This window comes from Aptenodytes forsteri, unplaced genomic scaffold (assembly GCF_000699145.1).
Source record: "Aptenodytes forsteri isolate BGI_AS27 unplaced genomic scaffold, ASM69914v1 Scaffold57, whole genome shotgun sequence".
In the NCBI taxonomy this organism is placed as follows: domain Eukaryota; kingdom Metazoa; phylum Chordata; class Aves; order Sphenisciformes; family Spheniscidae; genus Aptenodytes; species Aptenodytes forsteri.
Genome location: NW_008796220.1, coordinates 700,194 through 713,328, shown reverse-complemented (window position 1 = coordinate 713,328; position 13,135 = coordinate 700,194).

Here is a 13,135-nt window from a genome sequence, read left to right as displayed (position 1 = left end):
GGCGGGGCTGAAGCCAGACGTCACCGCCTGCCGGGGCGGAGATTGGAGAGCGGAGGAGGGGGGGAAGTGATGTGACGTTAGAGCGACGCCACGCAGGCGTGATGTCATGCTCTGTGAGGCGCGTCGCTTCCGGTGAGGGGGGCGGCCCTCCCGCAGGCCTGGGCCCAGCGGGGCGCGATGGATGGAGCCCCCCGGGCCTCGGTGGCACCAAGGGGACACTGGGGAAGCGCAAACACACGAGGTCCCCCAAGACGTGAGGTCAGCAGCCACTGGCCAAGCTACGGTATGACAACATGGCGCTGGCTGAGGCCAGGTTTGCAAAGAGGCGTTCGGGACGTGCACCAGCACGAAGGTCTGAGGCAAGGGGGAGACGTGGTGGCCCCTTCACAAATGCCACCGAAAATAGTATTTCTAACTGCAAAGCGTCCTCCGTGTCGGGCTGCGAGGTCAGAATGTCACAAAGCCTGGCTGGCTGCGAAAAGGGTAGGACTAGTTCAAGATACGGTGAAGAAACTTCTCTTGGGGATTGGGTGTCCCGTTGCTCAACTCCTTGAGCAGGATGAGTGCTGGTGTTGATGATCCCTCCGGGTGAGAGGAAGGACCAGCAACCTGCATATTTTGCCAAAGAAAACCTTTCGATGGAACAGCTGTTGAGGAGAGTGTGGCAAATCGGTGAGTTCTGCAGGATTTGGGAATGAGACTGTTGGAAGATCAGCATGCAGATGGAAAATTCTTCTACCTCCAAGAAGGAATCCATACAGAGGTTCAAGAGCAGGTTCATTTATCAGAGTTAAAATGCCAGAAAGGCTTTTGATTATTCAAAAAAAAAAAAAAAAAATCAGGAGCTCCATCATGAAGAAGATAGAAGGGGAAGGTCCTCTAAGACCGTGGTAACTATCTTCTGTGGTAATTAATGGCAGAACACTGATGGCAAGACTTCAGGAATAAATAAAGTATTAGACATTTGCCTTTCTACATGGAGGAAGACGAAAAAGCAAAAGCTGGAAGGTGTTTTACCTCCCCTCTTCCCCACCGTGAACAGTTTAAGACCTGTTTATGGGCAGAAATTAGACAAGGTGGAAAGACTGTAATCTGCAAAACACTGTGAAATACAACAGACTTCAGAAAAGATAGGTAACGTTTCAAAAAGATAGGTTTAAATGTGAAATCCAGGTCAAAGGAAGAGGTTGGGTTGCCTTCAGGAACACCTTCAAACACAGAAAGTAAGTACTGCTGAGAGTGAGGGTAAACATGACGCAAGCACTAATCATTTTTAAAACAGAAACTGATAAGCTCAACACCACACAAAAAAGACTCCGTTGTATGAATAACAATCAGGTGGGTCCAGGCAACAGAAAGGACCCACACGTAACAAATGTGATTACTGCACTTAGCTTCCTTATGCCTCAATATTCTGCTTATAATAAAACGGCCTTGAAAAACAGCGTTTTTATAGATAGCGGTTAGTTTGCAAAGCTCTGTGAGGTCCTCATCTGCTCCTTGCTGCGGTTAGGCAGGTATTGCTCATCACTCGGTGAACTGAACTAAGAACATAAAAGCAATCACAGCAAACCAAGCAAAGATCATCCTGGTCCGTTTTTTTTTGGTCTCTAACAGCAGCTCTTTCCCCCCAGTACTCTCACAGACCTCTGTGATCTGCAGCTGAAGGGCGTTCTGAACCAGACATGGTATCTTCACGTTCAGTGTATTTACAGTCACTCGTCATTAATGTTTTTCTCCTCCACAAACTCGCCTATATGCTTTTCAAACTCGGGTAAGCTTGTAGTATGGATAATACGCCTGCTTCATATATAATTTTGTGCCCTCTAATTAAATGTAGCTAAGCTGTTATATAACAATCCCCAACCTGCCTGCCAAGGGGTGAAATTCATCAGCAGGAGGGAAGGGGAAAAAAAAGTCTTATACACATCTCTGTGGCAAGCTAATCTTACCTCAAAGCCTTTGTTCTTCAAGATTGCTTGGGGAGTTAATGTTGTTAATGGTTGTGAAAGAAGTGTTTGGAATAAGGGAAAAAAAAAGTAGAATCATAGAATCGTTTAGGTTGGAAAAGACCTTTAAGACCATCAAGTCCAACCATTAAGTAGTTACGTTGTTTGCTAGAAGTACAGCTCAGCAGAAGAAAGGAGGAGAAGGGTCTGGAGCTGTGGAAGCTCTTTGTACAGCTGCTGCTGGAAATGAGAAGACTTGTGAGGATCGGTTCAGGGAAAGGAGGATTCAATCAACTTCTGTCTAAAAGCAGGCATTGCTGACTGCATCCCCTGTTTTGCCAGGCTCCATCAAATCAAGGATCCGTCAAACACAGTGTCCTGTTTGACAGCAGCTTCTCCTCTTTGTCCTTCAGAGGACATCCTCCTGATCCACATAGTCACAATATTCCCCTGAGAAGGGGAACAACACACAAGCTTCCCCTGCCGGCAGCACCTTATGCTGTCAGAAGTCACCTACTCCCTCAGCCAGAAACAGCAGGAGAACCTTGATTTAGGAGTGGGATTCCCGTATCGAGCCCTGCTTCCTAGGCTGCAAAAACCTAGCACACCAGAATGCTGCTAAGAGTTTTAGAAAGTGTGACACGGGATCAGATTTAAGTCCAAATACTTTGCACAAACTGCTCCAGGCTTGCTAATCCCTCCTGGTTGCTCATTAAAAACTTCCTGCTACACGCAGCTTTACCAGTTGTCTAGGAAGTCTGGAGTGCCTGGACTGCATCGAACCATGTCATGTTACTGGGCTTCTGCAGTTTGGCCAAGCAAGGCCCCTCTCTGGAAGGATGTTCCGCCAGTACCCCCCAAGAAACATGCGATGTTGTCCTCGCTGCCTCCATACAGCGTTAACGGTATTATCACATCGATTTGGGGAGTGTCTGCGTATCAGCCCCAACAGATGGGATTGCCCTTCAGTGGGCTGTCTGCAAACAAGAACAGACAGTTCAGGACGTGCGCTCTAAGTCAACCAGGCAGAGGCGGGCTGGGGAGGAGAGGTACAACAGATGGGAGCAACAAATAGCACGTGATGGGCTGAGAAACAGAAGAGAAGGAGATTCAGCACTGAGGCAGGTAAAGGAGTGCAGAGAAGCTATGGAGAGACTGAGTGTAGGAGAGCATTGGACAAAATGGGCAGAACTAGCGTACAGAGGTCCCAGATGACTGTATGAGCTGGCTGCTGCGTGCAGTCACTTCTCACTGGAGACTTAGCAGCCTTCCCAGGAGGGTTCACCGCGGGCTTCACTCCATGGCTTTCCTGTTAGGCTACCAGTTGGAGAGGCACCAGCAGGGATCCTGGTGTCTCGGGTAACACACCTCCTTTGTGCAATCCCAGGCCAGCGAGCACTCACGGGGGGGCCTTCTGGGCCCTCCTTTTAGCCCCAAGGGAGCCCTTTGCTCCAGCTACCTGCGCACCTCCCATTCATGGGGCAAGAAGAAACACCGGTGCAAAAGTGCAAAGGAGGTCAGCATCGCATGATGCGAACTGTAACCTGAGACAAGGGAGACAGTCCAGAGGCCTTGCACACGGATGGCTATCTACGCGGGACTGACTTGGAAGGCATCTGACACCCCAGAGCCCACGTTACAGTGATGCATTTGGGGGTAAGAAAAGGATTTGTAGAAGTTGCTTTCTCTGTTGTTGATGTGAAATACCTACACGGGTGCTTCAAATGAAGATCATTTCCCCAGAAAGGAAAATGAAGAGGCAGAATTTGTAAGCAAGAAGCACAGCTCCAAAACCTCAGCACACGTAGCTTTGGAGGACATGGGAAGGGAAGATGTAGGACTGCATTTTCTTCAGAAGGCTTGTCAGCTCACAGGACACATTTCTGTGGTTGAGATCCAAAAACACTGAACCTAGGTTAATAACCCATGAAGCATTCAGACTTGCACTCTTGTCCTGTATAGAAATCTACCAGTCGTGTTCCAAAACAGCATAAAAAGAAATGTCTCCAATGGAAAGTGCCATCCTATCCCAGCTCAATATACCTGATATCAAGTGAATTCCCTTTCTAAGACTGTTTTAGTTTTCGCTTGTAGAATCTAACAGTATCTGAGTGTTAACCTTACCCCAGCGTCTAACAGCGGGATCCTTGCTGTGGACATGCAGCTCCACTAACTTTATTCTCTACACGGTCTCCTACTTAGAAGAGTAACTATGTTGATTGTATGACTCTTCTTCCTGGAATAGCTATGCCCATGTCCTGCACAAAATCAGCCAGCAGACTTGCTCTCGTGATACGCTAGAAGCTGCACAGGAGTTTGTTGAACAGCTGTCAGCTGGGGCTGTGAATGTGAGTGTGTGTACTGATAGGGTGTATCTCCGGTTTTGAAGCGCGGTGTCATAACTGTCAGGCTGTGCAGATAGCACAAACACAACGATCCCTACAGTCCCTGTTCCAACGAAGATCCTCTTGAGTGAACAAAGTCCCCCCTACATTGGTTTCTGCACCTAAGACCAACCAGTGACTCATTCTGCTGGGCTGAGGCCTCAGTTAGTGAAGCCAATTAGGACTTTGCATATACATGAGACGCCGGCCTTGATGGGAAGGGGGAGCCATCTCCTTGTATTGTTCTTTTAGGAAGCACAACCTTGCTCAGAAACGCTGTAGAACCTAACGGGTCCTACCCTGCCACTGAGCCGGTGACCTCAGTAAGAGTGGGAACAGTCTAACGAAGGGAGAATAACTCTTAGCAGCTGTTCATGCAGAAGAGCCGCTGGAAGGATGGAAAGGCAGCGGAGGAAGTTTGAAATGCAAAGGTGACGATTCACAACTGAAAGATCAGTTAGGTACTACAGCCCTCTCTCTCCGATGTCGGGGCAGTCAAAGACCCGGTGATACAGCCTAGGAGAGCCAGTCGTATCTGTAATGAGCTGCAGTCCTGACCAGGAGTGTGGATGGTGCAGAACAGACCTTGAGCGCGTGGACTGAACCAGGCAAGGCTCAGGGGAAGCAGGGAGAACAAGCTATAGCTTTTCAGCAAGAAACTGAATCCAGGTCACGCAATTAAGATGCTAGCAGATTCTTCCACGACCAGATCATTCACTTGGGTAAACCTATAGAGGCACTGAGAATGGTAGGTGCTCTGCCATATTTACTGATGAATAGTGATTTGGACCCCACTTCTGCCCTCAGACGAGTATATGCAATTCCCATAAGAGGCAGTGCATGCAGCAGTTTAGGACTATAACATGCATCTTTGGGAGAAAAACCAACTCGGATGTCAGGGGAAGGACTATAACATGCATCTTTGGGAGAAAAAGAAAAAACAACTCGGATGTCAGGGGAGGGAAGTTACAGAGTCTCCACACAAGGACAAAGTGGTACAGCCTGATTCATTTTATTTCTCCTAAAAATTTTCATAGAAAATGTGTTGCTGGGGATAGCACTGCATGGGATCATATTGATATGAAGGCAGTGCTGGGAGGTTGGCTCGGAGGACCCATGTGAACTGGAGAACATAACAAGATACGATATGATCACCAGAGGCACGTAGTAGTGTAAGATCACTGTATGCCAGGTTGTATTCTTACGTTTTTTCTACAAGCTTTTGCCACTGCCCACTGTTAAGAGACAGGTTAATAAGAAAGTGGACTTTTGCCTTGACTTTATACGGTCTTACGTCCCTCAGACCATAGCAGCCAGCACTAATGAGTAAATTGTCAATTCTAGATACAAGTTCCTGTTGTGTCCAAAGAGTCGCCAAGGAGGGAGGCTGAACTTCACTTTGGTGGCAGGTCAGCCACACAGAATGGGAAGAGAAGAAACATCTTCTCCCTGTGGCGCTGAACTGGTTTAAGCCTGATGTTCATTATTCCCAACAGATCTGACACAGGCTATGCTTGGGCACAGGAAGGTGTCACACTGTGTTGGCAGGCAAGGGAGAACCTCGGACTGATCAAAGTCAGTTGTAATCTTCCTTCTGTGAGTGACTGGCATTGCTTTTGCACCCAAACATGTGCATCGCGCTGGATTGCCATTTCCTTAGAGGGGAATAGACAGGGAAGGTTTTATTTAGAAGTCATTCTTTTTAATTAAAAGAAAGAGCTTGATGCTGTTTCTTTCAATTAGATTTGCCTTTTTTTTTTTTTTTTTTTAAGTGAGGTGAAGCACTGTGTGAACCGTGGATGCACTGGTTTTAAGATCATTCACGTGGCATCGTTCCAGTTCTTGTGACCTCCTGCAAAGTGAAAACACAGGTGTTAGCCCTTCAGGTAGGCCAAGAAGGAAGCATACTTCTGCTGATAGTATCTTTCAGCCTGGCTGTTCAACACTGTGTAAGATCATGGCCTGAAAGGTAACATTTTCTTCAGGCAGGCCGGTCAGAGAAAGCGGGATTTTCTGCAGCAGGTTTTACTCCAGCACTGTGTGCATACATCTTAGACTGCAGTGGCTGCAGTCACATTTCTCTGTGTAAGGCGGAGCGTACGGCATCCTGCACAGTAACGTACCAGGATAAAGCCTTCAGTCCTTCCCTAGATGCTTTTGTGTTGCTGCCTTCTTATAATCAACATTTTGTGAACACAGGATAGTAATCCTGCAAGGGCAGCTCCCCTTAGGGACCGTCATTTGTCCACCGCAACGTGAGACACATGAATACTGCTGATGCACTGATGGCAGATATTTTATCTGGTTTCTTTTATATCCACGATGCTAATTTCCACCCTCATGGTGAAGGGTTTTACAAGAGAGATAAGACACAATTAATGACAGTCCATAGCGACAAGAATTACCAAAAAAATGGGAAAGGAGAAGGGAACAGAGACGGTTCTGTGAAGAGCAGAAGTGGTTGGAGGAGACAAGGGGCCAATCTTACAGTGGAAAGCACCACCACCACAACAAAAAAAACCCCAAAATATATTGGTTTCGAAGCTGCGTACTCAAATAGCAGCAAGATTACTCATTAGGACAAACTTTTAGGGGTAAGGAAAGTCCTGGAAAAGATCACCTGGGGAGGGAGCAGAGTTTCTGTTGCTAAGAGATTTAAGAGCAGGTTAGGTATGCCCCATCAGCAAACACGTACATTTAGTGGATCGTGTCGCAGGGCAAAGGGAGAGGCTTAACAACCTCCTCCTTTCAGATTTAGGGCCTGAATCTCTCCCCGTGCTTGCTACTTCTGCAGCTCTGAAGCCTTTGCAGTATAACTCTGTTTGCATATAGAGCAATCCTCCAGTTCTGATGTCACCCATAGAATTGTTTGTGATTTATTTAATATCCAAGAAACAAAATAACGAGGGAACAGTGTTTGTGATTTATTTAATATCCAAGAAACATACAAAATAACGAGGGAACAGGTTTTTATCTTGAGACTCTACCAAAAAGGCCACTGATCCAAGTTTTGAAGGTTACACAGTCCTCAAGAAGCCCTGACCTGCACTGCAACCAGCTAGTAGGAATTCCTAGATCTCGGAAAGACATATGTTTGTTATTTTGGGGAAGGAAACAAAAATTTGTTCCCTGAAGACTTTCCTATACGCGCCCATTTACCCACTGTCTTGCAGCTTCACATCTAAGCAAACAAAATGGATGAAGGCTACATCCCAAATATAACAATAATGATTTGAAATATATTTGCATGTGTAGGTAACGAGCCAGGCAGGGAAAAATCAGGCCCTAAGTCATACCCTTCATGAACACTTGCCTGTACAGAGGCCGTAACGTTGCTAAGAAATCCACAGCAAGTTGATGCTTACCCTTAAGCAGGGTTTCCACACCTCAGAGTGGATACGCAGAGCTCACAAGGGGCAGGGAGGTGCTCTAGTTCAAAGTGACTCTCGCTTCCCTTTTGCTGACTTTCCCGGTTTTCCGGCAGAGCTCCTGTAGCACACTGAGAACGTCACATGGAAGGCTCAGAACAGACACACGTAAGCCCCAACCAATCTCCCTGCCCTTCACAGCTTCTGTGAAGGCCAAATACATTCATCCTGTAACAAACGTGAGTAACCACAGCCAAAAACAAAGGCAGAAGGGAAACATTCTATACCCTCAGCAGTTGTTTTTGCAGAACTAGGTCCACTCTAACAGTGCTTGGGGTGCACACAGCATCCGTCTTTCTTCCTTTCTGGCCTTGACAGCACAGGTCTCCACACAAGGACTCATTTAAGTAGGCTATGGAAACAAGATGCGTAATTAGTGCAGCTAATGACAAGGACGAGTTTCCAGTCTAAGCAGGAGCAGCGTTCCAGACAGCTCTCAGGCCAGTAGAAGACAGTTTGTTCAGACTATGTTTTCTCTGTCCAGTAAATCATGGCCTGCTTTCCTAAAAGTCTGTATCCTTCTAAACAGCACAGAACCTGGTATGAAAACAAGCTCATACAGGTCTTTGAGGTGAGCAGATGTTGCAATACAGTAAGGTTTAAGGAATGTTCCCTGTGAGACATGAAAACCAGACAAAGCCTCAGACCAAGTGTATCACACACCACAAAGGACAGTGGTCATTAATGCAATGAATTTAATTGTCCTCCTCTATCAAGGTTCATCTGGATCTGGCCTTCCAGATATTCCACTGAATAGCTGGGCTGTTCAGTGTGTACCTGAGCTAGTGAATATGTGAAAACACAGCAAGGTTTCAAGCTCCAGAGGAAGGGGAGACTTTAATGGAAAGGAAGTCGGGCTTAATCCTTTACTTAGTTACAGTAAGGGAGAAAAGCCTTGAGTTTTCCCTTAGAGAAGATACTCCGTAGTCACAGAAATACCTTTTCCTTTCACCCACCCAACAATACTAATTCTCTGATAACTTTCCAATCCAAACAGTGTCCATCTGAGGCTGGCAGCATCTGCTGCACCATTCTGAGGCAGCCACTGCAGTTGTTGGGACGCTCAGCTAAACAGAAAGCAGGCCATCTAGCATCCTTTGTGTATGGATGGATCCCTTGATGCTGAGGAAGAGAATGTTTGCAAGCCACAAAAGGCAAACCAGAAGGTTTTGGAAAAACATCTTTGTGCCACGGTTTTTACAACTTAGGTTCACTGTCAGTGCAGTGATGCATCTTCCCAAGAAGCTCACAAACCAAGAGAATGGGAAGCGGTCATCTGATGCAAAAGGAGTGGTCTACCGTGGTCTACCTGGTGGTTTACTCTCCTTGGAGTGCTGATGGATTACAGAATTTCTTGATAAATGCTTTTCCCCAGCAAACGCACAGCTATCAGATGAATAGGGCAATGAATACACTCCTTTATAATTACAGTCTACATTTATTGAGCGGGAAAGGTTCTGCATCAGTCCAGTCCCTTCCTCGCTGTCACAGCCAGCCGGACAGATATGACAAGGGCATCCACTATCTTACAGCAGCAGAGCTAGTGATGTCATCCGAGTGCAAGGATGACATCACAGGCCACCTGTAGACATGGTCTCTCCAGACTGTTTCAGTAGTCGGTGCAAGACAGCCTCTATAATTAGCAGAAACGCACAGTATTGCCACACGGAGAAGATCCCACCTCCAGCGCTTTTGTGGTAAGAAGCAGTTGGGCTCGGCAGCACGGCAGAAGCAAGCATTGGACACTGTGGTGGAAGAGTAAGCCATAATCACAGCTCTGAGCAGGGCGGGCACTCTGGGACAAGAAGGGTGGAAGATCACCTCTGTCTGCCCGAGAGATGGAAACTTGTCAAACACCAAATAGCAGCCCTGAAATACTGAATACTCAGAAAATGGTACACTGAAATACTCAGATGTTCACGAGTCTGACATCATTGTTTCTTCCTCCTCTCTTCCCACTGCCACAGCTGGCTAAGAGGCCTCAGGTAGGGTTGGCCAAGGCCAGTTACAGCCTGAGAGGACGTGCCGTTCATCAGGGTCATTTTCTGCACGGGAACAAAGCAGAGGAGGAAAACCCTGTAATCAAGTTAAAGCCACTTTCCCAACTCTATTTACTGAGCGCATTTGTTAAATAGACTTTGGGGAATAAATAGTGGGTTTATCAGATGAAACCTGAGTCCTTTTCATAACGTAACGTAAAGCTTCCCTGTCAGGGGCTCAAACCCTGTAAAATCTATGGCTTGACAGATCTGGGAGTAGTTGTACAACTGCTCAGTGTAGCTCATTACAGTCCAGGGAACCACTGGGTTTCATTGGTCTTGAAGAATGTAAACTGCATGAATTGACCTGAGAAAACCCTGCTAAAAACATATCAGTGCATTTTATGAAATCTGCAAGGTCTCATGGAATTAAAGCCCTCATCTCCAAAGCGCCCTGTTCAATTAACCTCAAAACTTTCACTCTAAAATAAAGATGACTTTTGGCAGAAGACCTGGGAGGGAAACTTCAGGACAGAACAGTTAAAATGCATTAAAAATGAATTCTAAAATGGCCACCTCTGCAAAACAGAGCCATTACCACAGCTGCAAAATGATTTATCAAGTGCTAGGAGCACGCTTGATGCGTCCAAGAACAGGCAGGCACCTTTCCCCACAGACTCGCCAGCCTCTCACAGCTGTTAAGACCGAGCAGAGCAGCCAGCAGTAGCATGCAGAGTGTCAGTGAAAAATCAGCCTAAGAATTTCTTGCCTTTGCTTGAGGGCAATAAGGCATCGCGTTATGAGCTAGGGAGGGGTAAAAGCATTTAAGAATTCCATTTTCCATACAGAATTATTAGATAATCTTTAGTACAATGAGTCTAAAAACTTTGCTTTTGAAGTTTAATAGTCCTCTTATTGAAATAAAGGCAGCTTATTCCTTCCTCTCAATTGACGTCTCTCAGGCAATGGGCACTGTAGGTCAACTTTTCGGGATCTTTCTGCGTTTACAGTGAAGTCCCCTGTAGGACAGGTGAAAGAGTTAGAATTATATTTTATTTTCTTAGTAGTGTAGTTTTGCTGTCATTCCTGTAGACTGAACTGTAATTGGCATTTTTCCATCCCCCCCGCTGGCAATATGAGGACTGTTGGAATGGGGAAGGGAACTGCACGCTGCCTTCAGCTCCACAGCTTTTTGTTGGAGCAAGATACAAACATACATCAGCATATGCTTTCGCTAAAAAAAACAAGAGCTTGCCAACTCAAGCAGGTTGGGAATTTTCCGTCCACGGAAAGAGCAATCTCGGCAAAGAAAAAAAAGATATCCTTGGGGGCAAAAAGAGGATTTTGCCTAAATCATTCAATTTTCTTTTCATCCCCCTTAAATCAAAAGTCAGCATTTTCTTGAACGAAATCCAAAGTGTTTCAAGTCACGTCAGCGTTAAGTTGCATGACTTCAGGCCACTGTTTGCCTGCTGGGACTGCAGCTTTGGGTGCCATACATTCGTAGCCTTTCCGGAATAAACGGGAGAACCAAGTGCTCGATCACCAAGTCCCAAAGGGAACATGGATTCAAGAGGCAATTTGCAGAGGGTGGCTCCACAGTGAGTATTAAATGTGACAATCCAGATATAACTTCTGTCTCAAGAAGTCGTTGAACCGCTTATGACTGGAGTGTGGGAAATACCCATTCCCTATATTCTCTCCTTAAACATCCACTGTTGATGGTTGCTGGAGACCAAGCGTGGAGATGCTTGTACCTTCTCTCTGACCAGCATGGTCATTCTTACACGCTTGCATTAAGCCAGCTCAGCTGTTTCTCATGGCAGTGTCCTGCTCTGGGGAAATGTTGTCCGGGCAGGAGTCCAGAGCATGAAAATATGACATATAAAGTATCCCAGGCCCCTATGAGCGTACAGCTCAGTGAGCTGGAACCTTTAGCTCAGCAACCCAAAAAGGAATCCTGAAATATCAAAATGCTTTTGTTAAAGGTACCTAAAGGAAATAATCTGGCAAGCTTAACTAAATAAAGAAAAAAGAAGTGTCATACAAAAATATGCATGTATACTTCTTTCTTTTTTTTTTTGAGGTCTTAATTTTCAGTCAGGACAAAGACCAACATTAAACTACCAGAAACAATTTCCTGGGAGGGAAACCTTTCACAGAGCTCTGCTAGCAAAATAAAACCCTGCACTGCACACACAGATCTCCCCACCTTTGAGATCAGAGGCAGAGTCAACCACATGTGGCAGCTATTAATCACATCACTTAACGCCTGGCTGGGCAGTGCGTGGGCGCAGCTACAGGGCATGGGCAGAAGACCCTACACAAAACACTGCACCCTGATACGCACTTACAACAAGAGGGAAAAGCACTTCAGTTTCACTGTCCAGCCATTTCAAATGGAAGAATGGTTTGTCATCAAGTCTGCCAAAAAAATCCCTGGCATTTGTTGTAGATACAAGATTCAAGTCAGTTCAGGGCTGGGACAGAGCCTGACTTTTAAAAAAATTTTTTTCCTCTTTTTTTTTCTTAAAAGGGAAGTGATGAACGAAATTGGTTTCAGAGCGTTTCAAAGTTAGGAGAGCAAACAAAGCAGGACTGGCCACTATTTCCAAGGCTTTCAGACACTAACAAATGGCCACTTTTTAAAACCTCACCTCACAACGTGCGGACATCTTGGAAAGTCATGGTGTAACAGAAGCTGCGGGGGGGGGGGATCCTTCGCTGGCTATAGAAGCGGAGTGCTCGCAACTCCTGGCTCCCAAGTGCCTAACTGAGTTTGAAAGAACTGTTAAGTACCATTCCCAAAACCAACCGTCTCTCTTTAAAAGAGGGAAAGCTACAGTAGGAAAATAAACACAAAGAACTCTTGTTCACTGCAGAGCCTCGAAAAATGCATTTAGAGCTCCTTGGGAAGCGAAGCTATGGGAGTATCAGCAGTATCACTCCATCTGCTATGGATTGTGCAGTATCTTCAGCAAACTGAGTCAAACTAAAGGGTCATCTGGGTCCTGTATGCTGCCTCAAAGGCCACCAGCAGCCAGCCAGGGCACCGTACATGGAGGTAAAACTAACAGCTAGGCATCCCTGATATCCTGAGACTGTCTTGGCTCAGGGACATCCACTGACAGCTGATGTCTTTGTGTTAAATAACCCTTGATGGATTTTTCTTTCCCATATTCAGCTGCTTTTTGAATGCATTTCATGTTTGGCATCTACGATGTCCCGTGGCCATGAGCTCCCCAGCAGAACCACACACCCTGCCAAACACCACCTCCTTTTGTTTCAAGTGCCACCTGATAATTTCGTCTCGTGCACCTTAATTCTTGTAGGAGGCAGAGGAAATAGTTGTTCCTTACCTTCTCCGTGCCAGTATTTCATAGACCTCCATCATA